Raw genomic sequence first — 25,782 nt, 5'->3', positions numbered from 1 at the left:
ACTTCTATTTAACATAGTACTGAAGTCCCTAGCCACAGCAATCAGACAAGTAAAAGAAATAAAGGGCATCCAAATTGGAAGGGAAGAAGTAAAACTGTCACAATTTTCAGATGACATGATACTATATATAGAAAACCCTAAAATCTCCACCAGAAAAGCTATTAGAACTAATACATGAATTCAGTAAAGTTGCAGGATACAAGATTAATATATAGACATCTGTTGCTCTATCCTAATAATGAACTATCTGCCAGATAAAGCAATAAAACAATTAAAAAATATCTGGTAATAAACTTAACCAAGGAGATGAGACACCTATACTCTGAAAACTATAAAACGTTAATGAAGGAATTTGAAATTGATACAAAGAAATGGAAAGATATTCTGTATTCTTGTATTGGAAGAATTAATCTTGTTAAAATGACCATATTATCCAAAGCAATCTACAGATTTAATGCAATCCCTATCAAAATACCCATGACATTTTTTACAGAACTAGAAGCCACAGCTCACTTTTTAGCCACAGTACCTATATTGTTAATATTTAGTAAAGATGAAATATACCAATGGTGTTTACTCTATGGAAATGGAAGATAGTTGGTGATAGATTACATAAAAATGACAAAATGACAGCTAATATTAAATACATAGGAAGTAACACAGAAAGACTCAAAAGGATGGGTGAAAAATCCAATATTAAGGATAATTCCAAAAGCGTCACTAATGATATAATATCACACTGGTAAACCACATCAAAGGGTGAATAGAGAACAACTTAAATACATTTTATGGAAGTTATCAAAAACAAATAAATTAGAAATAAATTGAGATTGATATATAAAGAAACAATTGGATAGTTTTGAATACCAAGGAGAAAATGTGGGAATAGATTGAGAATTCCATACAAAAGAACAAATGAAAGAGATGATCTAGACAGACCAAGAAGAGGAGATACAACATGTAAATAAGACAAAAGAATGGAGGAGAAAACCATGTACTTTATGTTTATATGTATTTTATAGCTAATTCTGGAATAATTCACAACTGAGTTTCACTGAATTGAGTTTTGTCTACATAAAAATTCCTTTTTTTTTTAGTATGAGATCTACTCTCTTAAAATATTAAGTGCAAAACATCATATTGCTAACAATAGGCAGGCACAATGTTGTACAGCAGTTCTCTGGAACCTATTCATCTTGTATAACCATAACTTTATATCCATTGAACAACTCCTCATTTCCTCCTCCCCACCATCTCCTGGCAACCACCACTCTTTTTTCTGCTTTTATACGTTTGACTATTTTAAATACCTCATACAAGTGGAATCACGCAAAATTTGTCCTTCTCTCACTTATTTATCACTTAGCATAATATCTTCCAGGTCCATCCATGTGTCTTGATTTCAATTATTTTGGATATACACCCAGGACTGAGATTTCTGGATCATATGGTAGTTGTATTTTTAGGAGTACCTCCATACTCTTTTCCATAGTGGTTGCACTATTTTACATTTCTACCAACAGTGTACACACTTCCAAACTCATTTTATGACACCAGTATTACCCTGATACCAAAGCCAAACAAAGACAGTACAGGAAAAGAAAACAATAAGCCAATATCCATGATGAACATAGATACAAAGAGTCTCAGCAAGATACTAGCACAGAGAAGTCAACAGCACATTAAAAGGATCATACACTATGATCAAGTGAGATTTATCCCTGGGATGCGAGGATTGTTTAATATACACAAACTAAAAAACATGATATACCACATCAACAAAATGAAGGATTAAAATCACATGATCATCTCAATAGATACAGAAAAAGCATTTGACAAAATTTAACATCAATTCATGACAAAAACATTCAACAAATTAGGTATAGGAAGTAATGTACCTTAACACAATAAAGCCCATAGATGATGGGCCCACAGCTAACATTATATTCAACAGTGAAAAGTTGAAAGCTTTTTCTCTGAGATCAGGGACGAGGATGTCCACTCTTGTCCCTTGCAATTAGGCAAGAAAAAGAAATAAAATACATCCAAATCAGAAAGGAAGAATTAAAATTATCTGTTTGCAGAAGATTTGATCTTATATATACCAAGCCCTAAAGACTCTACAAAACAAAAAAACCAAAACCACTGTTAGAACTAATAAATAAATTAAGTAAAGTTGCAGGACAAAAAATCCACACACAAAAATCAGTTGCATTTCTATACACTAACAATGAACTATACAAAAAAAGAAAGAAAGAAGAAAACAATTCCCTCTACAATAGCATCAAAAAGAATAAAATACTTAGAAATAAATTTAACCAAGGAGGTAAAAGGCTTGTGCACTGAGAACTGTAATACATTGGTGAAGGAAATTAAAGAACACACAAATAAATGGAAAGACATCCTGTGTTCATGAATTGGAAAACTTAAGATTATTCAAATAAGAATTTCCATATGCTTTAGTCACAAAAAGTCCTGTAGCAGAGGTCAGAAATCATCTTCTAGTCATGCTTTGCCACCATCTATGTAATCTCAGTCAAGAATTCAGCCTTCCCAGTCCTCAGTTTCCTGATCTGTAGAGGAAGGAGAGGGGCTAGAAGAGTCTCTATGCTCAGCCTATAAGTCTAAGCAATTTCTGAGCTGTATTTCACCAGTGCTGTTATTTGAGCATAGTGGTAGATGGAACGTATGAAAAGGAGAAATGATCTATAGTATTAACATTTATGGCAGTAGTCTAAACAAAATGAATATTTATTATATACGAATAGTTATTTAAATATATTTTCCTCATAAGTATTCACCAAGTTTTAAAATTTATGGCAAATCGTTTTAAAATACCCTAATTTAACTGCACAACTCGAAGCTCAAAGACCGTGCAATGAAAGAAGAGGTTTCAAAGGCAGGCATGACCCTTGCTAAGGGATTTACTTAATCTCTTTGAGCCTCAGTTTCCTCAACTGTGGACTAGGATTATCTGTTTTAAGGATTATGATGAGGATTAGTAAAATAAACAGTGTAAATTAGTTGGCCCAATGACTGCTACACCATAGTGGGGTTAATGAGTAATTGGAATCAGCCTTATCAGTTGAGCAGCAATCCATGCAGATTTAAAGACTGAGAGAAATAAACCAGGCAAGCAAGCATTTTCCTGGCTTTATTCAGACAGTCTACAAAGTGGAAGTATGCCCAGAAAAAAAAAAAAAAAAAAAAAAAAAAAAACACCTAGAGAGAGGTGGTTGACAAAAACATGAAAAATCAACATGAGAATGCAGATAAAAATGTGGAAGAAAAAGGCTAAGTTAAAAGGAAAACTATTTTGATTCTGAGTCAAATATGTGATCAATAAAGTTGTGACCCTTCCCAGGCAGTGCAGACACCTGGTGGTTGCTGAGTTTAAATGTGATCCCAAGAACATACTGGTTTTTTAGTGCATCTATATGTAAAGTTAACAGCAACTTTAAAACATGATAAGACTTTTAGCTATAACAGGAAAACTACTGCAAATAGTTTGTTGGTTTCAAATAAGAAATGTATCCACATGTTTTGCTTCTCACTAAAAGCAGACACCAAAGAAAGGGGCAAGCCCCTGAGGTCCCAAAATCTTTGCACACTTTCTATAATGTCTACGGGGTCATCAGGGGCATCACAAATTCTAAAGTTATCACTCTATTCTTTAAGGATTAAAGTAAGGGCTTAAGAACAAATGACATACTCTACATGGGAAATGCTTAGTGTTGAGAAATGTACACATATAAATATTCACAGATCAATAACATAAACTGTACTTTCCCATCTTCCTGCTTTTGTTCCTGCTCTTCTCTGCCTGAAGAGCTCTGCTTTTCACAATTTATAGTTTTCAAGTTCTGGCTACAATGGCATCATCTTTATGAAGAATTTCTTTTCTCCAGAACCATAATCCAAGCGATTACTTTCCACCTCTGGAGGCTCCCATACCATTGTTTATGCTTTCCCAAGGACATATATTTTGCTTTGTACCATACAGTTAGCTTTTTGCCTCTCTTTTCCTCATCAAGTTGTAAACTCCTCTAGGACAATTTGTTTATTATTCCTTGATCTTCACTGTTGCCAAGTACACATTTTCCCATGTTGTAGATACTAAGTATTTATTGAGTAAATGCAGTACCAAAACAATTTATCAACAGTGCCCTATAGTTTTAGATGCTAAAGAATGCGACAGGGGCTTCCCTGGTGGTGCAGTGGTTGAGAATCTGCCTGCTAATACAGGGTACACGGGTTCGAGCCCTGGTCTGGGAGGATCCCACATGCCGCGGAGCAACTAGGCCCGTGAGCCACAACTACTGAGCCTGCACATCTGGAGCCTGTGCTCCGCAACAAGAGAGGCCGCGATAGTGAGAGGCCCGCACACTGGTCCCCACTTGCCAGAACTAGAGAAAGCCCTCACACAGAAACGAAGACCCAACATAGCAAAAATAAATTAATTAATTAAAAACAAAAGTACCAATGCCACTGTGGATATGAGGATTAAATTAGTCAATGCTTAAAAAAAAAAAGGGAGAGAGAATGTGACAAAAATGTATGATCAGGCCTTCCTCCTACTGTACCTCTCTGGAACAGCCCCAGAGGCAATCAATCACACCAAGCTACTAGGCCAGCAGATTCTGAGTCTTCAATATAGTTTCACAAGCTTCACGAGCTTACTTTCACAAGTTTCTTTCAGGCCTCATGAGCCTATTCTCTTTCTTCTGAGACAGTTATCTTTTCAGCTGATGAGTTTTTTTTTTTTTTTAACTGAAGTATAGTTGATTTACAATGTAGTGTTAATTTCTACTCTACAGCAAAGTGATTCAGATATATATATATACATATATATTCTTTTTCATATTCTTTTCTATTATGGTTTATTATAGGATATTGAATATAGTTCCCTGTACTATACAGCAGGACCTTGTTGTTTACCCATTCTCTATATAATAGTTTGCATTCAGCTGATGAGTTTTAACAAAGTCGACACATTAAAGGTTTTGTGTATCTGTTCATTAATTATATATATATATATATATATAATATTTCCCACAAGGCACATATTGAAGGTGAAATATTAATGAACAGAAAACCCTTGTCTCTGAGCTCCTGATGTGGCAGGAGAAATAATGCTCCATGAGGCCAGGGATAATAGTGACCTTACTCCGTACTGTGTCCTCATAGTTTGACATAGGTCCTGGCACACCTAGGGCAGTCAGTATTTATTAAATTTAAAAATTAATTAAAAGTGATGTATTGTGCAGAGATGTGGATAAAGCTGATGGTAAAGCACGTGGAAGGCAGGAATCTGCTCCACAGGAGGGAACAGTGAAAGGAGTGGCTTCAGAAAAGAGAGGGAATCATTACTAAGTCTTGAATAATAAAAAGACATTTTTAAACTGAGAAAGGGATAAGAGCAGCGAGGCTGAGCAAACAACATGAAAGATGTGAGAGTGTGTGGCAGGCCATCTGCTATGACCAATCAGTCTTACCATTCTTTGGGTTGGAGACTATTTTGAGAAGCTGATGACCACTTTGACCAGAAAAAAAAATACACTGTAATATGTGTAAGAGGACGTTTTTCTACATAGTTTTAGCCAAGGCCCAAAAGTAAGTGTCACAGACCCCCATATTCCAAAGTTCCTATACCACCTATGCAGGATTTGCAAAAACTGGTTTTGAAATCTTTTGCTCACCATGTAGCTTGAGGTCATATAAGAGTTTTGAGGGAGGAGGAGGATGTTATCACAAAGGAAGAGAATTGGGTGGGGCTGGGGTATTTCCCTCATTGCTTCATGTGGGGAAGAGAGCAGAGGAATGGGTAGAGTCAAGTGAAAGCTGCAAGGGATCCATTCAGAGGACTTGGGAAACATAGGAGATAGGCTCTATCCCATGACAGAAATATAAAGACACCGAGTGACTGAGGCAGAGAGAGAAAATGGGGTGCACTTGGAGCGAGTGACTTTTCTCCCAAGAAATGGCAACACAAGAAGGAACTGGCCTGGGGTCCTTTTGAAAGGGACTCCACCCAAAAGTGTTGTCTTGGCAAAAGGAAGCTGCTGGAAAGCACAAGTCCCAGACGGACTTCTGAGGCCCAGAGGCTGAGATGGCTGACTGGAGGAGGGAAGAAGGCATTGAATATTCCCAGTGGTGGAATTTTCCAAGAAACTCACAAAAATATACCAAGAGAGGGCTTCCCTGGTGGCGCAGTGGGTGAGAGTCCGCCTGCCGATGCAGGGGACGTGGGTTCATGCCCCGGTCCGGGAGGATCCCACATGCCGTGGAGCCGCTGGGCCCGTGAGCCATGGCTGCTGAGCCTGCGCGTCTGGAGCCTGTGCTCCGCAACGGGAGAGGCCACAACAGTGAGAGGCACGCGTACCGCAAAAAATAAAAAAAATAAAATAAAATAAAATACCAAGAGAAAAAAGCCCAGAGATCATCAATAACAAATCCTGATGATATCTGCTGGAGTGGCTTCCACAAATTCTGTCTCCCCTGGACAGCTAGTAAGAGGTAAAGAGCTGACAAAGTAAGGAGAAAAGAAGCCAACAGACCGACCAGATCTAAAGTAGTACCAAGCTGGGCAGAAGGAAGTTCTAAATTAGAGAAGAGTTTGCAGTTTTGATTGTTACACTGGACTATAATGTCAGATATTTAAAAATCTGGATTTTGTAATGAAAGACTTTATTCAAAAGGAATATTGCAAGGTGAGGAAAGGACTATTGCAACAGGGAGAACTCTCTGACCATGAGCTCTGCCAACATCTCAAGGTTTAGGCAAAGAGTTTTTCTGTTATAGGAAGGATTAAACAAGGCTAGAAAGAACCAGGCGTTGGGAAGTGGGATGAAAGTGTTGTGTGACTGGAGAACAGGTCAAAGGATGTTTCATTTGAAGCCAGCCTACTCTCAGGAGAGGTTGTAGGAGGCTCAAACTGAGGATGGATCAAACTTCAGGGACCTAGAGGAAGAAGAGAAACTTAACCAAGTTTGGTTAATAAAGGGTTTTGTTCCTATACATCAGTGGGGACAAGTGGTTCATCCAGTCATTTACAAGGTAAAGAAATTGAATTTGCAGGCTCTGTGTCTGGCCTTGTCATAGGTAAACAAGGGGGGGGGGGGCATCCATTTTTCTTCTCTAAGTAAGATGGGGAAAGGTGGTAATTTGCAAAATGCTGTTTCCCAGAACACAAAGGAGTGTGGGAATTTCTTAGCCATCACTGTTTTTCAGTAGCAAAGGGCTCAGGTAAAATTTAGCATTGTCAGGACTTTGCAATTTCTACAATAACATTGTGGTAGCTATGATTGGAAAGGGCCAGAAAATCTATAAAATTTTCAAAAACTTTATCCAAGAGCAAGAAAAACTAGCCCCCTGGGAATGTTTGATAGAATGGTGGTTCATTAAATCCCTTTGACTTCAGCTCACTTAATCTAACAATTACACATGTAAACACACAATTTTATGTTGAATTTCAGAGCTTTCTCAGATCCCAGGCTAAGTGAAGATCCCCAAACTAGGTCTCAGCATGTACAGCAAGGGGAAACAGGAAGCCCAAGAAAGAGGCAGCATGCTTATCCAAGCAACCATGATGGTTCTCTAAATTAGATAAGATATGAAGTTTGCTTTCTGGGAGCTTTTACTCTAAGAGAGAGAGAGAGAGAGAGAGAGAGAGAGAAAATATATATATATATATATATATATATATATATATATATATATATGCGCAAATTACTGTAAAAGTAGAAATGTACAAATACTGTAAGAGATATAAAAATTCAGAAGAGGAATCCTCATAGCTCAAAGAACTGAGAACTCAGAGTAAAAGAGCATGATTTTTTTCCCTGAGAACATTAAGAAAGGCTATATGAGTGGATAGCATAGAGCTAATCCTAGTCCAGTGTGGAATTAGAAAATACAGAAAGAGGAGGGGCCAGCTGGGGAGACAGGCCTTGAGAGGACCTATGTGAGGACTTGCAAGTAGCTGGAGCAGAGGACACAGGAAAAGAAGATGGGGGGATAATGTTCTCAAGGAGGTGGTGAACTGTGAATGCCACACGCTAATGGAGTTTAATATGATTTTATTCTACATGAAAGAATAAGTCCCAGAAAATATCTGACAAGTAAATGGCATGATCATATCTGTGCTTCAAGAAATATAACTGCATTAATGTATAAAATAACTGAAGAGAGGACTGGAGTTAAGATGGATCAATGCCACATTTGACATGCAAAGTCAATCACTTTTTAGCACCACTTCCTTTTCATCACAAAATTTTTTTCATTAATAACCATGAAATAAAGTAAATAATGATAATATACAGGAAAGAAAAGCTGCAATTAAAATTTTTTTCTATAACATTGTGGTATAATTATGCCACTAAAAAATTAAAATCAAAATCAATATTATATCAGTCATATACGTATGTAGACAGATAACCTTCTTAATGTCTGTAAATGTATTTCTGGAAAAAGGGAATATCATATATATATATATTATGTATGTATTGGTCCACCACAGTAATGAATATTAACATTAAAGTGTCTGTTAAGAGCCTTAATTTTTGCAACTTTATCAAAACTGAGATTTTTGCATATTCCTAGTCAATAGCAAATTTAGCCAGATTTGTCAATCTCTCTTCACTGAGTTGATTGAAGAACATATTTTATTACTTTTAATTCTGAAAATGTTCTTTCACATGAAGTAATCAATATTCTATGGGTAGTTACAGCTTAAACATAAATGTAAGTTTGGCAATTCATAAAGATTTTATTTCACAATAATTTTAGAAAATTTAAACACTGATTAAAAACTCCAAACGCTCACTTAGACTGACTCAATGGAACTAACTCAAATTCACTTTTTTATCTTTACAGACCTTGGGCTACCATTGTTTACTTTAGATCTACTGTTTAAAGGCAGGAACATGGGGCTTTCCTGGTGGTGCAGTGGTTAAGAATCCACGTGCTAATGCAGGGCACATGGGTTTGAACCCTGGTCCGGGAAGATCCTACATGCCACTGAGCAACTAAGCCTGTGCGCCACAACTACTGAGCCTGCACTCTAGAGTCCGTGAGCCACACCTACTGAAGCCCACGCGCCTAGAACCCCCGCTCCGCAACAAGAGAAGCCACTGCAATGAGAAGCCCGTGCACTACAACAAAGAGTAGCCCCCGCTCACCGCAACTAGAGAAACCCGTGTGCAGCGATGAAGACCCATGCAGCCAAAAATAAATAAAATAAAATAAATAAATTTTTAAAAAATAAATAAATGCAAGAACATGTAATATGACAGGGTTGGGAGATCCAAACCATATCTGAAGCATCCTTGAACTCTTACTACTGGCTATGAATGTATTAAAGGAACAAAGGTATCTATATACTTTGCATGTGTCATGGGCAGACTGTATAAAACAGGAAGTTCTCTTGATTAATGGCTACATACAAGTCAATGTTTATTAAAAGGTAAGTAATACAAATGTGCTAATTTGAAGCTACCATAACTTGAACTTAACTGTTGAAATTCAATAGCAACAGCATCAGTTCTTTAGAATATATACCAAAAAAGATTTTTAAAGGAGAAATATTCTATCACTGATGTTGTTTAGAGTCATAAGTGTCTGATGTAATAACAAGTAAGTGATCTTTTAGTCATTTACATTGTTGCTTTAAATTTTCTACTATTTAAAATGCACTCCTTTATTAACTGTAACCAAGGCAACAGTTTCCACTGTCCTGCTCTTAATTCCTCCACAGAGAAGAGAAAGGAAAATGGAAACTGGCATTTCACTAAGTATCAACATTGTACCCAACAGTATGTTGTATTCTTATGTAGGAATAACTCTCTGAGTAAATTATTTTGTCATTTTAAGATGAAGAATATCAGGATCAATTGCTGAAGATTACACAGCAAAGTAAGTGGTGAAGTTGGAATTCAAACCAAGGTCTTTCTGACTCCAAAGCATACACTATCTCTACTCTATCACATTTTTCTTGATGGTGGGTGGGAGGGAAGTGAGTTTTAAGTCTGTGGAAAAATTTAGATGTCACTAGGGCTTGAGCTTGGCAACATCAGGAGAATGGAGAGAAAAGCATGGTGGGGAGAGATGATACCACAGGGTCAAAATGGACTAAACTGGACAACATACTGGATGTTGGAACAATGAAGTTAGTGAAATACAAGTTTAAAAGCCTGAAAAGAGCAGAGCCAGGTAATATCTGAGACACCAATATCTAGCAGTTGCCAATAACTGATTGAAATTACAATGAGATGAAGAAACTATCCATCCACCAGAACTCCTGTTAAAGAAAGATCTATATGTAGGGAGTGACTATTCAGATAAGCTGCTTGGCATGGATAATGGTCATTCTCTAGAAAAAATAGTGGATCACAAATTGCCTTCTAAGAATGGGTAGTCTAGTTAATCATATAACTTTTGCTTGCTGAGTAGGAAATGCAAGTTTTGAGGCAGAGCTGAATTGCTCAGGAAGGCAGAGAAGAGGATAAGGTAGCTGAACTTTTCAGTGGCATGCATTTGGCCTATAAGCTCAGCCTCCCTTCTAAATAAAGTATATGTATATATATTTTAATATAATGGCTTGAAATGTCACCAGGTTACCAGGTTTCCAAGTATACCTACATTGGGTATGTGAAAAATAGAGAAAGAAAAGAAAAGAAAACAAAAGAAAAGAAAAGAAAAGAAGGAAGGAGGGAAGAAAGAAAGAAAGAAAGAGAGAGAGAGAGAAAGAGAGAAAGGGAGAGAAAGAGAGAGAGAGAAAGAGAGAGAAAGAAAGAAAGAAAAGGAGAGAAGGAAGGAAGGAAGGAAAGAAAGAAAGAAAGAGAGAGAGAAAGAAAGAGAGAAAGAAAGAGAAAGAGAGAATAGAGAAAGAAAGAAAAGGAGAGAAGGAAAGAAAGAAAGAAGGAAAAAAGGAGAGAAGGAAAGAAGGAGAGAAAGAAAGGAGAAAGAGAGAAGGAAAGAAAGAAAGAGAGGGAGAAAGAAAGAGAAAGAAAGGAGAGAAAGAGAGCAAGAAAGAAAGAGAGAAAGAAAGAAAGAAGAAAGAGAAAGAAGGAAAGGAGGGAGGGAGGGAGGGAGGGAGGGAAGGAAGGAAGGGAGAAGAAAGCAAACAAAGGCAAAGGTTTGTAAGGGCCAATCTGCACAGCCTTGCATGTAGACTCACAAACAATTTAGGGTCATTCTGTCATGTCATTTGGGTTAATGGCACCTTCCCAGGCAACATACTTCCCAGGATCCCAGGATGGCTTTTTATGACACATACGTTTCTTTTTTTTTTTTTCTGTTTTTTTTTTTTTTTTTTTTGGCTATACAGCTTGAGGGATCTTAGCTCCCTGACCAGGTATTGAACATGGGCCCACGGCAGTGAAAGCACACCAAGTCCTAACCACTGGACTTCCAGGGAATTCCCATCTGTTTCTTTTCTTATGTGGATAGAATCCTGTTCCTTTTCTTATCTATTTTCCCCAGTGGTCTTCACTGATAAGACTAGAGTAGGTTGTTTACCTCTGTAGCACTCTGTTACTTGTATTCTCATGGAGCCCCATTGGCCTCCTGCGGGGAGGAGACTGCACTGACATTAACTGCCACTATGGGGCAGCAATAAGCTATTTTCCTGCATATCTCAGAGTATCATTGGATTTCACAATCCTAGGATGGAACATTTTCATTTGATATCTATTCATAATTCTTTAAAAAATGCTTTCATATGGCCAATTCTTTTATAATAAGCCTGTTTTATCTACTTCTTAAATCTGTAAAAATCATTTTCTACCATACAGATAAAAAATTTAAATACCTCATATCTCAGTCTTTAATAGTATCCATCAATATGGCTAGATACAATAGTTTTAATCAATAATCTACAGGATTCTGAGAATTTTTAAAATTTTGAAAAACTTACTCTATCCCACATCTTCAAAGTCACATTCTGCCTTTAGTCACTGAGAGCTAACATTTACTGAACTCACATGTGACAAGCACAGTTAAAGGTCTTTGTATACATTGGCTTATTTAATCTTCACAACTTTCTGAGGTAGTTTTCATTCACAACTCTTTTCCAGATGAGAAATCTAATGAGAGGTCAAAACATTCTAAAAGTAACAAAACTAATGAGACATTCATTTTACAGTCAAATAGTGTTATCTGGCTCTAAACCCCACTCTCTGAACCAACACCCTTGTTCATAAACTGTAAGGCAGGCCCTTAATAACAATAAGAGCACAATTTAACAATTAAAATTTAATAAACTCCACTGTTGCAACACTGGAGCCTATGGACATTTTGGTCACATGACAGGTCTACAAAAATCAGAAGTTCTGAGACCCATCACTGAAATATGGAGCAAACTAAGAAAGAGAGGAAAGAAAAAACTACTTTGAAAGGGTTAAGGATTCCAGAAGTCACTAATAGCAGGTTTGCAATCAAGGGCCACCATAAAGAAGCAGCAGGAGAGGGGGATGTAGTCTTGGTCATGCTGTGAGTGCACAAGTCTTTAGTTTAGAACTGTGTCAAACCACCCAGGAGCACAAGAGAAAGCTGTGTTTAAAGTTTGTTCCATTTCAGAATGGACATGGTATGTTTTTTCTGAAGCCAGCAAACTGAAGATTAACTTAGAGCACTTGACTCAATAGTATCCATTTGAAAAATTGGACTGCGTTTTTGCTAACAGGGTTACTCAGAATAAGCCTATTTTTCCATCATAAAATAAAATAAAAATTACCTATACTATTTAGCAGCAAAAAGCTTTTGAACCCACATCCCAAGTAAAACCACAACATTCTTCAATTCTGCTCTCTGGTAGGTCAGTCAATCTGGACTTTAAAAAAGGATGAAGAAGAAATACTTATTTAAATATGCTGCTTCAATATTCAACTGCCTAATTCCTTTTACCCATTTGGAAGAGAGATCCATTTAGGCCATCCATGCTTTTTCATTCACATCTATGGGTATAATTTGGTTTTTTGGGGTGCTGAACAAAATCTCCCAGGAGCGTGTCATGCCATTATTTTTTTTTCCAAGCAGGAAAGCCAAATCTTGAGGTTCCAAAGAGCTGGTAATAATTTCTATGGCAAGTTGATCCAATCTGAAAATGGGCACTTTATTTTTGCATACACTACATCCTTTAACCACCCTTTCTGAATCCTGATTTATTTATGGAAATCAATGAAATCCAGGTGTTTCAGGATGAAGACTCGGAAATACTACTCAAGTGTTTAAACTGATTGAAAGGACACTGATTTTTGGTAATTCCGATCTTCTGAAGAATCATTTCTATTAAACAGGAAGAACGTGAGATCGAGAAAAATGTAGAACTTTTCCTTTTTCTCAAAGAAACTCAGCCTTCACCTTAAAAGCTACAACACTGTGCACAGTGGTTTCCACTGAGGGCCAGCCCAAAGGAGAAATTAGACTTCTCTCAAAAATCAGTCTCAGCTGCTATGAGAGAAGGAGGAGAGTACCTTTCAACAGAATCAATCATTTTTGTTTTTAAAACAGTTTGATGATAGCACCAACTGCCTTCTTTCTATTTGGTATTAGTATTTCTTTTTAATACAAAGATACTCATTACATGACTTTAGAAGAAATTAACTTTTATAAGCACATTTTCTAAATAAGTTTTCCATAATGATGACCTGGAAACTTTTTACAGATTTGTTACAATTAACTACACTTTGCATTCATCTGCTTATGAAAGTATTAATTCTCTTACTCATTCTGAATGCTGAGTGGATCCAATAGTTTCCTAATTTCTCTTAATCAAACATGGTTCTCTATAATCCACAATGTCCAGACTGTCCCTCTCTCCCCACAGATATTTTTCCTGAGCACTGCTGATTGTTTTCACAAAGGGAATCACAACACAGTGTCCTGGCTGCTCCAGCTTGTTCAGTACCCTCAATCAGGATGAAAGACATTTATTTTATGACTGTGGTTGTAAAGAATCCAAATCTTTAGTCTTTCTGATTAAATGTCTTTCTTCACTTATTCACTAAATATTTTCAATCTCAGTGTAAAATCATGGAATTTCTAAAAATAATCAATATTATTAAGGCTAGACTCCCAGATATTCTCTCATTTGAGATAAAAACAAAACTGCAAACCCAAATCCTTTGAAATAAAAGAATAGTTCCATTGTGTTAACTGTAAACACACAATAAAGTTCAAAATAAAATCAACAGTCAATGGTTCAACCACAAGGCAACAAAGACCAGAAAGAAAAAACATAAGAATTTAATGATTCCTGTAAAAACATCCTATGTGAAAATACTGCCACCCACCATCATTTTTTTTTTCCTCTTGCTAACCACGGCACAGTTTTTCAAAGAATTTTTGGCATCTCCAGATGATAAATTATGTGAATTATTGTTGGATCAAAATTCCTTTGAAATAACTGCAGGTGTTCAAGATCCTGTCAGAGCAAATGTATTTTAAGTACCCTGAAGACTCTGATACTCAGCCATTTCTCAGGCCTCTTTGAGGTAGAGCTCCTGTTGGGAGTGGCTTTGTTTAAAATTGGAGACATATGGAGAGCTACACAGTGAAGACGGGAGGAAACCTATCCAATTGGCAGAGAATTAGAATCTAACTCCTGATTAAAGTCCATATTTGAGGGTCTTTACTTCTGCTATGTGTTCTCTTTATTTCTTCTTAATCCGTAGTAAAATGCAACAAGAGGGTATCTCATTGCTAGGTTGGGAACAATAGCTTCTTAGCAACATAATTTGGTTGAACATGATGCTATTAATTATAACGTGTTCTGCAAATCATTAATTATAACGTTCTACAAATCATCTGTATTCACGTGTTATTTTCTTTGAGGTTTAGCTGTAGAAAAATGAACTTAAAGATACTGTTTTTTAATTTAATACAAGAAGTAAAACCTAGCAGATGTTTCTGCTTGTTGAAAGAAAAGATGAATGAATGAATGAAAAGTATCTTGTATTTTAAGAAAAAGGGAAGGGAACTAAATATATATATAAACTATAAGAAATGTTATAAGCATATTATGTCTTGTTAAAATCTTACATAATAGTTAGAAGATTATTATTGTTCACACCTGTCTATTAAGAAAATTGAGGGTCAAGATAGTCAGTTGTTCAATGTCACACAAATAACAAGTGACAAGAAGAGATTTTTCCAGCTTTGCTTCATTCATACTCACAGCCATTCTCTTTCCATTTTGCTCGTACTTCCAAAGGATCAACTTTAGGCTTCATAGTTTACAGTTTATTGTCTCAACTGTATTTAGGTTAAACCATAATTGCTAGTATTCAACTATTCTTGACCAGCAAATATGTTACTTCCATATAAATCCAAGGGAAATTTTGTTTTCTATGTCATTTCCTACTTTCTCCATTATTTTTCTATTCTTTTCATTTATTCTGTTGTACTTCTAACTTGTTAAGTTTAAACACATAGCTCGTTATTTTTTCCTGTTCTTTTTCTATTATATATATGAAGTTTATAAATTACAAGTACTTTGGCAATATTCCGTTAATTTTGATAAAGAGTATTTCCATTATCACTTAGTTCCAAATATTTTCTGTTTTTTATTCCTTAATTCATAAGTTATTAAAAACTATGCTTTGAATTAATCAAATGTATTTGAGGTAATTTTATGGATTTCTAAAATTGTGCTGTGGTCAAATGTGGCCTTTATGATACCAGTTTCTTAATATCATAAGATCTGCTTTATGAACCTAACCAACAGTTGATTTTTGTAAACATTCCATGTGTACTTAAGAAGAATGTATACATCCGAATTGTCAGGCACAGGGTCCTATTGTTGATTATGTTGTTCTAATTGTCTATAACGATACTAATTTTGGTCTGCTTGATACTTGAAATACTGAGAGACAAGTGTATTAAAATGTCCCACTCTGATGAGAGAAAGAGAGAGAGACTGAGGTTTATTTTAAGGAATTGAGTCACACACAACTGTGGGGGATTAAGTCCAAAATCTGTAGGGCAGGATGCAAATTCAAGAGTTGATGCTGTACCCTTGAGCCCAAATTTCACAGGGAAGCAGGCTGGAAACCCACTTCAGGTTTCTATGTTGCAGTCTTGAGAATCTCTTTTCTTCCAGAAACTTCATTGTTTGCTCTTAAGCCCTTCAACTGATTGGAAGAAGTGCAGGGTAATCTACTTTATTCAAAGTCTACTGATTTAAATGCTAATCACATATAAAAAATACCTTCTCAGCAACATTTAGACTGAGTTTTGACCAAAAATTGGGGATCATAGCCTAGACAAGGTGACACATAAAATTAACCACCACACTATGCTACTGAGTGATTACCATTTCAGTCACTCAGTAGTGACTATTAATGCTATTTAGCTTTTCCTATGAATTTAATTGTTTAAGTATTAAGTGACCATTTTTATTTCTAACAATATATACTTAATAAAAGCTAATTGATACAATATTAGGACTTTAAAACACTTCAGTTCCAATCACCCCACTCCTAATTTATAGCTTATTAGCTTAGTTCTATCTTATATTTCAAATAAGCTCCCAATGGATATTATCATTGTTGCTTTATAAAGTCATTTTTAAAGTTTTTATCCACCTATTTTAATTTGTATGTTCACTGTTAATTTTTGGATTTAGCACATTCATTCTGGAATTATTTCCCTTCCTTCTAAATGTGTCCTTTGGGAGTTCCCTTAGTAAGTGTCTATAGGTAATGTCTTTTTTTTTTTTTTTGACATGGACCATTTTTGAAGTCTTTATTGAACTTGTTACAATATTGCTTCTGTTTTTGTTTTGGTTTTCTGGCCACAAGGCATGTGGGATCTCAGCTCCCTAACCAGGGATTGAACCTGTACCCCCTGCATTGGAAGCGAAGTCTCAACTCCTGGACCACCAGGGAAGTCCCAGTAATGTCCTTTATTTTGTTTGTCTGATGACTTTGTTTCCACACTCTTCTCTAATGATAATGTAAAATAGTATGAAGTCCTCCTTTGACAGCTGTTCTCTGCTCTCTGTTGATAATTCTGCTGTCACTCTAAACAGATTTGCAGATAATCTGTTTTTCTCTGAGTGTTTTTAACTTTTTAAATTTTTCTCTGTTTTGCTACAGTTGTAATACATTGTATCTTGGTGTATATTACTTTTTATATTTTACTGGGATTCATTTTGATTCTTATGCTTCTTCATTTCACCAGTTCTGCAAAAGTCTCAACTATTATCTCTTTGAAATTGACTCTCCCCCTATTCTCCCTAATCTGTTTTCTGGAACTCCAAGAAGACAAATGTTAGAACTTTCCATTCCCTTCTGCATATTGTATAATTATATTTTCCTATTTCCCATCTTTTCCTCCTGCAGTGCAGCTTTCTAGTTACTGTCTTAAGCTCTGAATTCTAGTTTAACTCTGTCCACTCTTCTATTTTACCTCTTCAAGAGTTGTATTTTTATTTTTTAATTTCATGATATACTTTTATTTGTGGAAGCTCTATTAAGTTATTTTGCATGTATGTGTTTTTTGTAATATGTTATCTTTTCTCAGATTTTTATGCATTTTTCATATGCATAATTATTTTTCATCTATTTAAATAATTTGAATATAACTATTTTACATTGTATATGAGATAATTTCAATGTTAGGAGTTCTTGGGAGACTGCCTTGTTGTGTTTCACTCTGCTCTATTTTTAGTTACTCTTCTTTATTGTGCTTTATAATTTTGGATTGTGAACTCATGTTTGAATGTCTGGGTTTTCCCTATGGAAATCCTACTTGGTCTGAGTTAAAGAGTTTTGTTTGCTTCTGTGAGGTGCCCTTAGGCAGTGCCTTACCACTCTGGGATCATGGAGTAAATTTCTTGATTTGTAGTTTCCCTTAACTCTAAAGTGGAAATATGTCAAACCCAAAATCTGCATGGGAGCATGTCTATATTTTAAAACTAGCTCAAGAAAATTTTTATTATTTCCTACCCTAAGTCCAGGCTGAGATAAAGGATTGTTCTTACTATCTCCCTTTGCTACCATGGACATTTTCCCCCAGTCTTCCTTTTCACTGACAGCATGGCCTTCTAATGGTCCTGACTTACACAGGAGTATCAATTCAAACTTTCCACTTTACATGACCCAAGGCCATATCTCCTGTGCTTCATGTGATTAATAGAACCCAAGAATCTCAGCAGGATCAGCTACATAATTTGTGAAGCCCTTTGCAAAGTGAAAATATGGGGATCCTTGTTCCCAAAGTAGGAATAAAGGTAACATTAAAGTTACTAAAATATCATTTTCCTTTCTTCCAGAATCTCTCTTTTATCTGATCATTGTGATTTTCATTTGCTATTTAGTATCACACATTTGCAATTCATTTGCTATTTAGTATCAGGCATGGGACTACTCGCTGGGTGAATGCAGATCCTCACAATCATCTCAGAGCCTGTCCTATGGTTTGGCACATGCAGCCTACCTACTGCTAGGTTTCTCCTCCTGCCAGTCAGGGTTGGGAAAGTCAATCTCCACTTCCCACCTTCCACTTCACCAACTCATAATAGATGAGCAACACCCTAGGGAATACAACCTCTGTACTGGAACACACTAGGATCAGGGACAAGTGAGTGGTTCACCCCTACTGCATCACCCATTGAACCCCCTATAGCACTGCCAGTCCAGGGTGGGGACAGCCACTGCTATGTCCCCCCCAAATACCAGCCTTCTCTCATGTCTACACTCAGGCCCCCGTTATAGGCAGAGGGCAATAGTGGTTGCTGAAGTGGGTAGGAAATAGAGGACTTGTGGGGCCCAGAGTGCCTTGTAGTGGGTTGTAGCAAGCTATCACTGATTGGGGATAGGGAGGAGGATGGCAAGTGAGGTCAGCGTTCTAGGAGTGGGGGACTGGGCAGCCAAGAACCTGTCCAGGGTATTTCAGATACATGGAATGTGAGGTTTTTTTGTGCCATCAACCTAAAAGCAGTATGTATCATTTCTTCTAATCTGGTCTCTGTTTTTAAAGTTTCTGGTTTTGTAGGGATTCATTCTACAAATCATTCCACTTAAAAGCCTTCTTAACTAAACATAGATGCTTATTTTCCCAAAAATTTTTAGAACCAAGTAAAATTTTCCACTTTCCGTTTTTTTCCACTTTCATGTAAACAGTCATTTATAGTTTTCATCTCAACAGAAAAAATTCCTATCCCTAGAAAAGTAAACATTATATTAACATTAACATAAACATATATTAACCATGGACAACATGACATGCCTAACTAATAATGAAATGTGAACTTAAGCAGTTCTTAATAAAGGCATGTAATAAAAACATAATTCAAAATGCCATTAGACTAGCCTGTCAACAGTCACAAGGCACATATATTTTAAAATTTAGATACTTAAGATATTACTTTTTATGTATACACAGCCAATTCTTCTCAGTAATGAATAAAAAATTCAAGATAAACACTAAGTGAAGCATAAAACATTTGGAATTGATTTGAATTTTTTGCCCAGCTCTTATGGGAGGCTCTCACAATTCTCTATAGAAATTCTGATCCATGAACTATGTAAATTAGTCCTTTAAGTGAGGTTTACAGTTGAGGAATATACTCCAGAGACTGGGTTGTCCTCAGGGATAGAAGCTCTATTCCAGACTATTTATTGAAAAAGCATATAAAATTTTTTATTAATATGTAGATATTCCCTGGAGAAAATAAAATTCTTCTTTCATTCATGCTTAACAATTCCCTGTAGACAACAGAGAGACTGCTCTATCTATATTTGAGAAAGCTGAGTTTGAGTTGATTCTATTGGTACATTTTTCTATATTATATTCTGGAAAAATTTTTATTTACAAATATCCAGGAATATCTTTATAATATGTGAAATTGTATATGTGATAAAAATTGGAGTTTCATGGAAGGCCCTCTACATAAAAATTTACTGTCTTCAATATCTAGAAAACATCAATAATTTTTCAGATAAATACATTACAAATTTTGCCTTTTTATTTTCTTTACAGTGTCTTTAGAAGAGTTGAAGTCCTTTAATTTTGTTGATGAACAATATATCAATATTGTCCTTTTGTGATTTATGTTTTTGTGTCCCTTTAAGAAATTTTTGCCTAACCCTAGCCATGAATATTTTCCTATGTTTTCCTTTTTAAAGTTTTATAGTTTAGCTTTTACATTGTTCTAGTTGTCTATTTCTGCATAAAACATACCACAATTTAGTGGCTTTGAACAACAACAATATTCATTTGGCTCATGAATCTACAATTTGAGCCAAGCCTGGTGAGAATTGCTTATGTCTGCTCTACTCAGTGTCAGCTGGGACAGCTGGAAGGCCAGGGCTGAAAATCATCTGAAGCTTCATTCATTCACATGCCTGGTGGTTTATATTGTCTATCAGTTGGGATCATAGCTGAGGTTATTGACCAGAACACCTACATGTGGCCTGGACTTCCTCACAATATGGTGGCTGGGTTTAAACAGCATCATGAACAAAAGAGCCAGAAAGAAGATGTCATACATCTTATGACCTTGACTCAGAAGTCAGGCAGTCACCTGCATTCTCTTCTTAAAGTAAATTGCTAAGTCTAGTCATATTCAAAGCTGGCCTATATTCAAGAAGACTCAGCATTTTGAAAGGAGGTTAACTTCACAGATGTTTTTAAAACCACTCTATACTTTTAGGTACAGATCCATTCTGAGTTTTTGTTTTTTTGTTTTTTTGGGTTTTTTGAGTATAATATGAGGTAAGGCTTACAGTTAATTATTTTTCCAAAATGGATATTCAGTTCTAGCACCCTTAGTTGAGAGGACATTTCCCCCCTTTGAATTACATTGGAATCTTTTACAAAAATAAAATAAGCACATATGGGCAGATCTCTTTCTGGAATTACTCATGTGTTCTATTGATCTATATGATTATTCTAATGCCAATACCACTCTTCCTTGATAACTGCAGTTTTATAATGTCTTGAAATCAGTCCTCCAACTTTGTCCTTCATTTTCAAAATTGTTTTGGCTAATCTAGTCCTTTTACACATTCACATAAATGATAGAATCAGATTGTCAATTTCTAACAAAAAAAATCCTACTGGAATTTTGATCAGATTTGCATAAAATCTATAGATCAATTTAAAGAAAACTGACATTTTAACAATATTGAGCCTTCCAATTCATGAACATGATATATTGCTAAATGTATTTAGGCATTTTAAAATTTCTCTAAGGGTGTTTTTTTGTTTGGCATATTTTCCGTTGTGCAGGTTTGCACAAATGCTATTATGTTTTTCCCTATTTTACATTTTAAATGCTTTTTAAAATTGTATTTTTAAAATTTCATTTTCCATTTGTTCATTGCTAATATATAGGAATATGCTGATTTTTTGCAATTTGATCTTGTATTCTGAAACTCTTTTAAATGCACTGAATAGTTGTAGTAGTTGTTTTGTTTTTTTTTTTTTGGTAGATTTCTTTGGGTTATCTGTGTAATATTCCCTTCCAATATGTATGCCTGTTACTTATTTGTCCTACTTTATTACATTGGCTAGAATCTACAGTACAATGTGAGCTGAAGTCTTGAGAATAAACCTACTTGCCATTTCCTGATCTTATGGGAAATTTTTCAGTTTTTTTACTAATAAGTGTGATGTTAGCTTTAAGTTTTTCATAGATGAGATAGATGAGAAAGAGCTTTTTTTGATAGAAAAGGATATAAGTTCTTTAATATATAAAGATCTTTCATAAATCAGAATGACATAGATGAATAACTCAATAGAAACAAGATAAAGTATATGAGGAGGCATTTCACAAAAAGAAATGCAATTGGCCAATAAATATAAGAAAACTGTGTTCACTATCACAAATTTTAAAAGCTAAAATGAGATACATCTTCTACCTGTTAGTTTGGTATAGATTTAAAGGTATAGATATATTTTAAGAAAAATTGTATGTATTTAAGGTGTACAACATTATGATTTGATATATGTATACATAGTGAAATTATTACTACAGTCAAGCTAATTAACATATCATATACTCACATAGTTAGAGAAACCTCCTTTCTATTCCCAGTTTGCTGAGAGTTTTTAATGTAAATGGTTATTGAATTTTGTCAAATATATTTCCAAGTAGCATTTATTGATATGGTCATATGACTTTCTCTTTAAGGCTCTTAATATGATGAATTATATTGATTATCAAAAGCTAAACAAAACTTGGATTTCTGGAATACACTCCATATGACCATATATATTGTCCTTTTAATATATTAGCAGGTGTACTTTGCTTTTATTAAGAATATTTATATCTAAGTTCAGGAGAGATATTTGTCTAATGTTTTCTGTTCTTTTAGTAATATCTGGTTTTGGACACAGAGTAATGTTGAAACTCATGAGTTGGTAAGTGGTCCGCAACTCTTTTATTGCCTCAAACAGTGTTAACAGGATTGGTACAGTTTATTTTTAATTATTTGGTAGAATTGACCAGTGAAGCCATCTTTCCTAGAGTCGTGTGTGTGTGCTGGAAAATTTTGAGTTACAAATTCAATATTTTAGATAAATACCAAAATGTTTAGATTTCCTATTTCTTCTTATATTAGATTTTGTAATTGGCATTGTTTAAGAATTTTTTCCATTTCATCTAAGTTGCCCCATTTTGTGTATAAGGTTGTTTATAGTACTGCTGTATTATTTTTATTGTTGTTAATGTAAGATACATCCTGATGCTTCCTTTTTCATGTCTGATACTGGTAATTTGTGTCTTCTCTTTCTTTCTTGTTCAGTCTAGCTAACAGTTTATCAACTTTATTGCTTTTATCAAAGAACCACCTTTGGGTTTCATTTATTTTCTTTATGTTTCTTTGTTTCTACTTCACTGATTTTCTCATTATTTCTTTCCTTTTATTTATTTTTGATGTAATTACTCCTCTTATTGTGCTTTTTAAGGTAGAAGTTTAGATCACTGATCTTAGATATTTCTTCTTTGCTAATAAGCATTTAAATATACATTTTTTCTAACTGCATTAATGTAACCCATAAAATTTGATATGCTGTATTTTCATTCAGTCAAAATACTTTTAATATCTTTTGTGATTTCTTCTTTGCTCAAAAGTTTATTTAAAGGTGTGTTATTTTCCAAATATTTGAGGATTTTCCAAATTTTTTTGTTATTGATTCCTAAAAATTCTGCTTTGATCAGAGAATATTCTCTTTATGATTTCAATCCTTCTAAGTTTATTGAGATTTATTTTATAATGCAGCACATTGACCATCTTGGTGAATGTTCAGTGTGTACTTGAAAAGAATGTATGGTCTACTATTATTCAATGAGTTGTTTTATAAAAGTCAGTGTCAAGGTCAAGTTGGGTGAAGTCTTCTACGAGCTTACTAACTTTCCGTCTGCTTCTATTAATTAATAAGAAAGACTGTTAAATTTTCCTACTAAAATTGTGCATTTATCTATTTCTGCTTGCAGTTCTATTAATTTTTACATAACACATATTGAAACTCTTAGTAGATGCATAAATATTGGGGATTTTTCTATCTTCTTGATGAATTTACCTCCTTATTATTATGAAATGATCCTCTTTATTAAAAAATGTTTTCATAATTTAGGTGGTAGTTGAAACCAAGGTTTGGAATAATATGTGAGGGTGGAAGAGGGGAGTACAGAATGAGAAAAGACAAAAAAGTTAGCAGTAGAACCCTGAGGAACACCAACATTTAAGGAGTTAGCAAAAGAAAAGGAGTCCATGACAAGAGACTAAAATGCAGCCAAGACCAAACTTGAAGAAGCACCATGAAAAAGTAGTGCTACAAAAACAAAGAGAGAATTTTAAGGAGAGTATGTTTAACAGTATCAAATGTTTCTGAGCCACTATTTAAGATGCAGTCTAAAAATTGACAATAGAAGGCAGCTTTGAGGAGATTATGGATAACCCTAGCGATGAGTATTGCAATAATGAGTCAGATTCATAATGGATATCAAAGGAAGGGAAAAGAGCTCAATATCTTGAAGACTTATTAAGGGGAGGGTCATGTGATGGGAAAAGTTAGATCATGTTTATGTATTGATAAAAGGAGAATCTAAAGGTACAGAACAAAGTGGAGACCGATCATGATCGCAGTGAGAAGAAAATATGTCTTGCAGATTAAGTTGACTGGAACAAGGAATGTAATGTAATGCCAGTATTGACATAATCATAAAAATAGCATATTATCACTCTGAATAAACTTCAATTACAATCATTTGTACATCTCTTAAGGCACTATGTAACTTTATTTTCTTCCTAATTTTCATTATCAAAGAAATACTACTTTTGATACATCTGGCTTACAACAGAAGCACTCAAGATTTATCAATTATTTTCCTTTGGTTTCATCAGTTTCCTCTTTGTGCAGTGCTATGCCTTTCCAAACAAGGATGTCATGTTTTCCCCTAGTGCTAATGTATACAACATGAAGAAAATATGTCTCCCAGTAACATTCTGCACATAAATTACATATTTTCCATCACTTCTAATTTGGAACAAAGTTTTGTTTTGGCTGACATAATCTAAATCTAAAATTTGAAGGACACCATAATTGCAACAAATTATAAAATGTTACTGGTATAAGTAGAAGTAGTAACAAACCACGCATTTTTCTCATACACATGTCAGTGTGTAATTTTTTTAACATCTTTATTGGAGTGTAATTGCTTTACAATGGCATGTTAGTTTCTGCTTTATAACAAAGTGAATCAGCTATACATATAGTTTGTACATACATTACATATTCTTTAACCTTAATGACGTATCTGATTCTTTGTTTAGAGGGGTAGAGGCACTCTTTGCTAGTTACTAAATGGCTGCTCTAGTGTTCTTCATTTTTAAGTCACAGATAAGCTTGAGAACCTGACAGAAATTATGTTCCATGTTCCTAGAAGAAGTGCATATACCTACATATATGTACAATTTTGCGTATGTTTTTAGAGTTAAAAAAGCACCTTATTTAGGGGAACATAAACTTTTTTCAACATTGATGGTAATGTCAAAGGAAAAATAAAAAGCATAGTATAGGTAGCATAGCACCATAATTCACAAGCATGAGTCTTAGTTTTGGAGCCAGTTAGATTTTGATTCAAGTCTAATACCTAGTACTTAGCACTAATTAGGTGATGCTCTTGGCTAAGGTGCTTAACAACTCTTAGCTTAAGTATACTCATAGGTAAAATGGGGTTGGATCAAGGATTAAAACAGATAAAAAGTAAAGTACATGACCAGTACATATAATATAGATAATCAGTGTTTGTTTTAAATACCAGGAAAACTACTTAAAGGAATGGTTCTTAAAGGCATAAAAATTTTTAATTTAGATTTTCTTTTCACATTCACATCTGTTAGGCTTGGATTAAAAATCTAACAGAAAGTTCATCTCAAGCTTCAACTTTCTAATTGCAGAGTTGAATGGACGAAGCATCACTGTGTTAGATACACACTGCTCAGGTAGAGCCCAGCTCTGATGTGGCAGGGGCAAGCTTCTAGGGGTCACTCACAGTCACCAGGTGACAAGGTGCAATTAATGTCAGGGAACACAATTAATTATCATTAGTATTTCAAGTATCCCATAGAGTGATGTGTTTTAAAAGATTGTTCCCAATATTAGTGAATCAAAAATTAATAAACTGAAAAGATGTTTACATCGCCAGAAAAAAAGACACACATATATATTTCAAAAACAAGATAGGATAATTGAAATATAATTTTATCAAACGACCTGAGTCATCCTCCTATGTTTCAATCATCAAAGCTAAAAATATATATTTTTTAGATT

Source organism: Mesoplodon densirostris, chromosome 3 (assembly GCF_025265405.1).
Source record: "Mesoplodon densirostris isolate mMesDen1 chromosome 3, mMesDen1 primary haplotype, whole genome shotgun sequence".
Taxonomy (NCBI): Eukaryota; Metazoa; Chordata; class Mammalia; order Artiodactyla; family Ziphiidae; genus Mesoplodon; species Mesoplodon densirostris.
The sequence above is the reverse complement of the archived record's forward strand: the minus strand, read 5'-3'. Positions refer to the sequence as shown.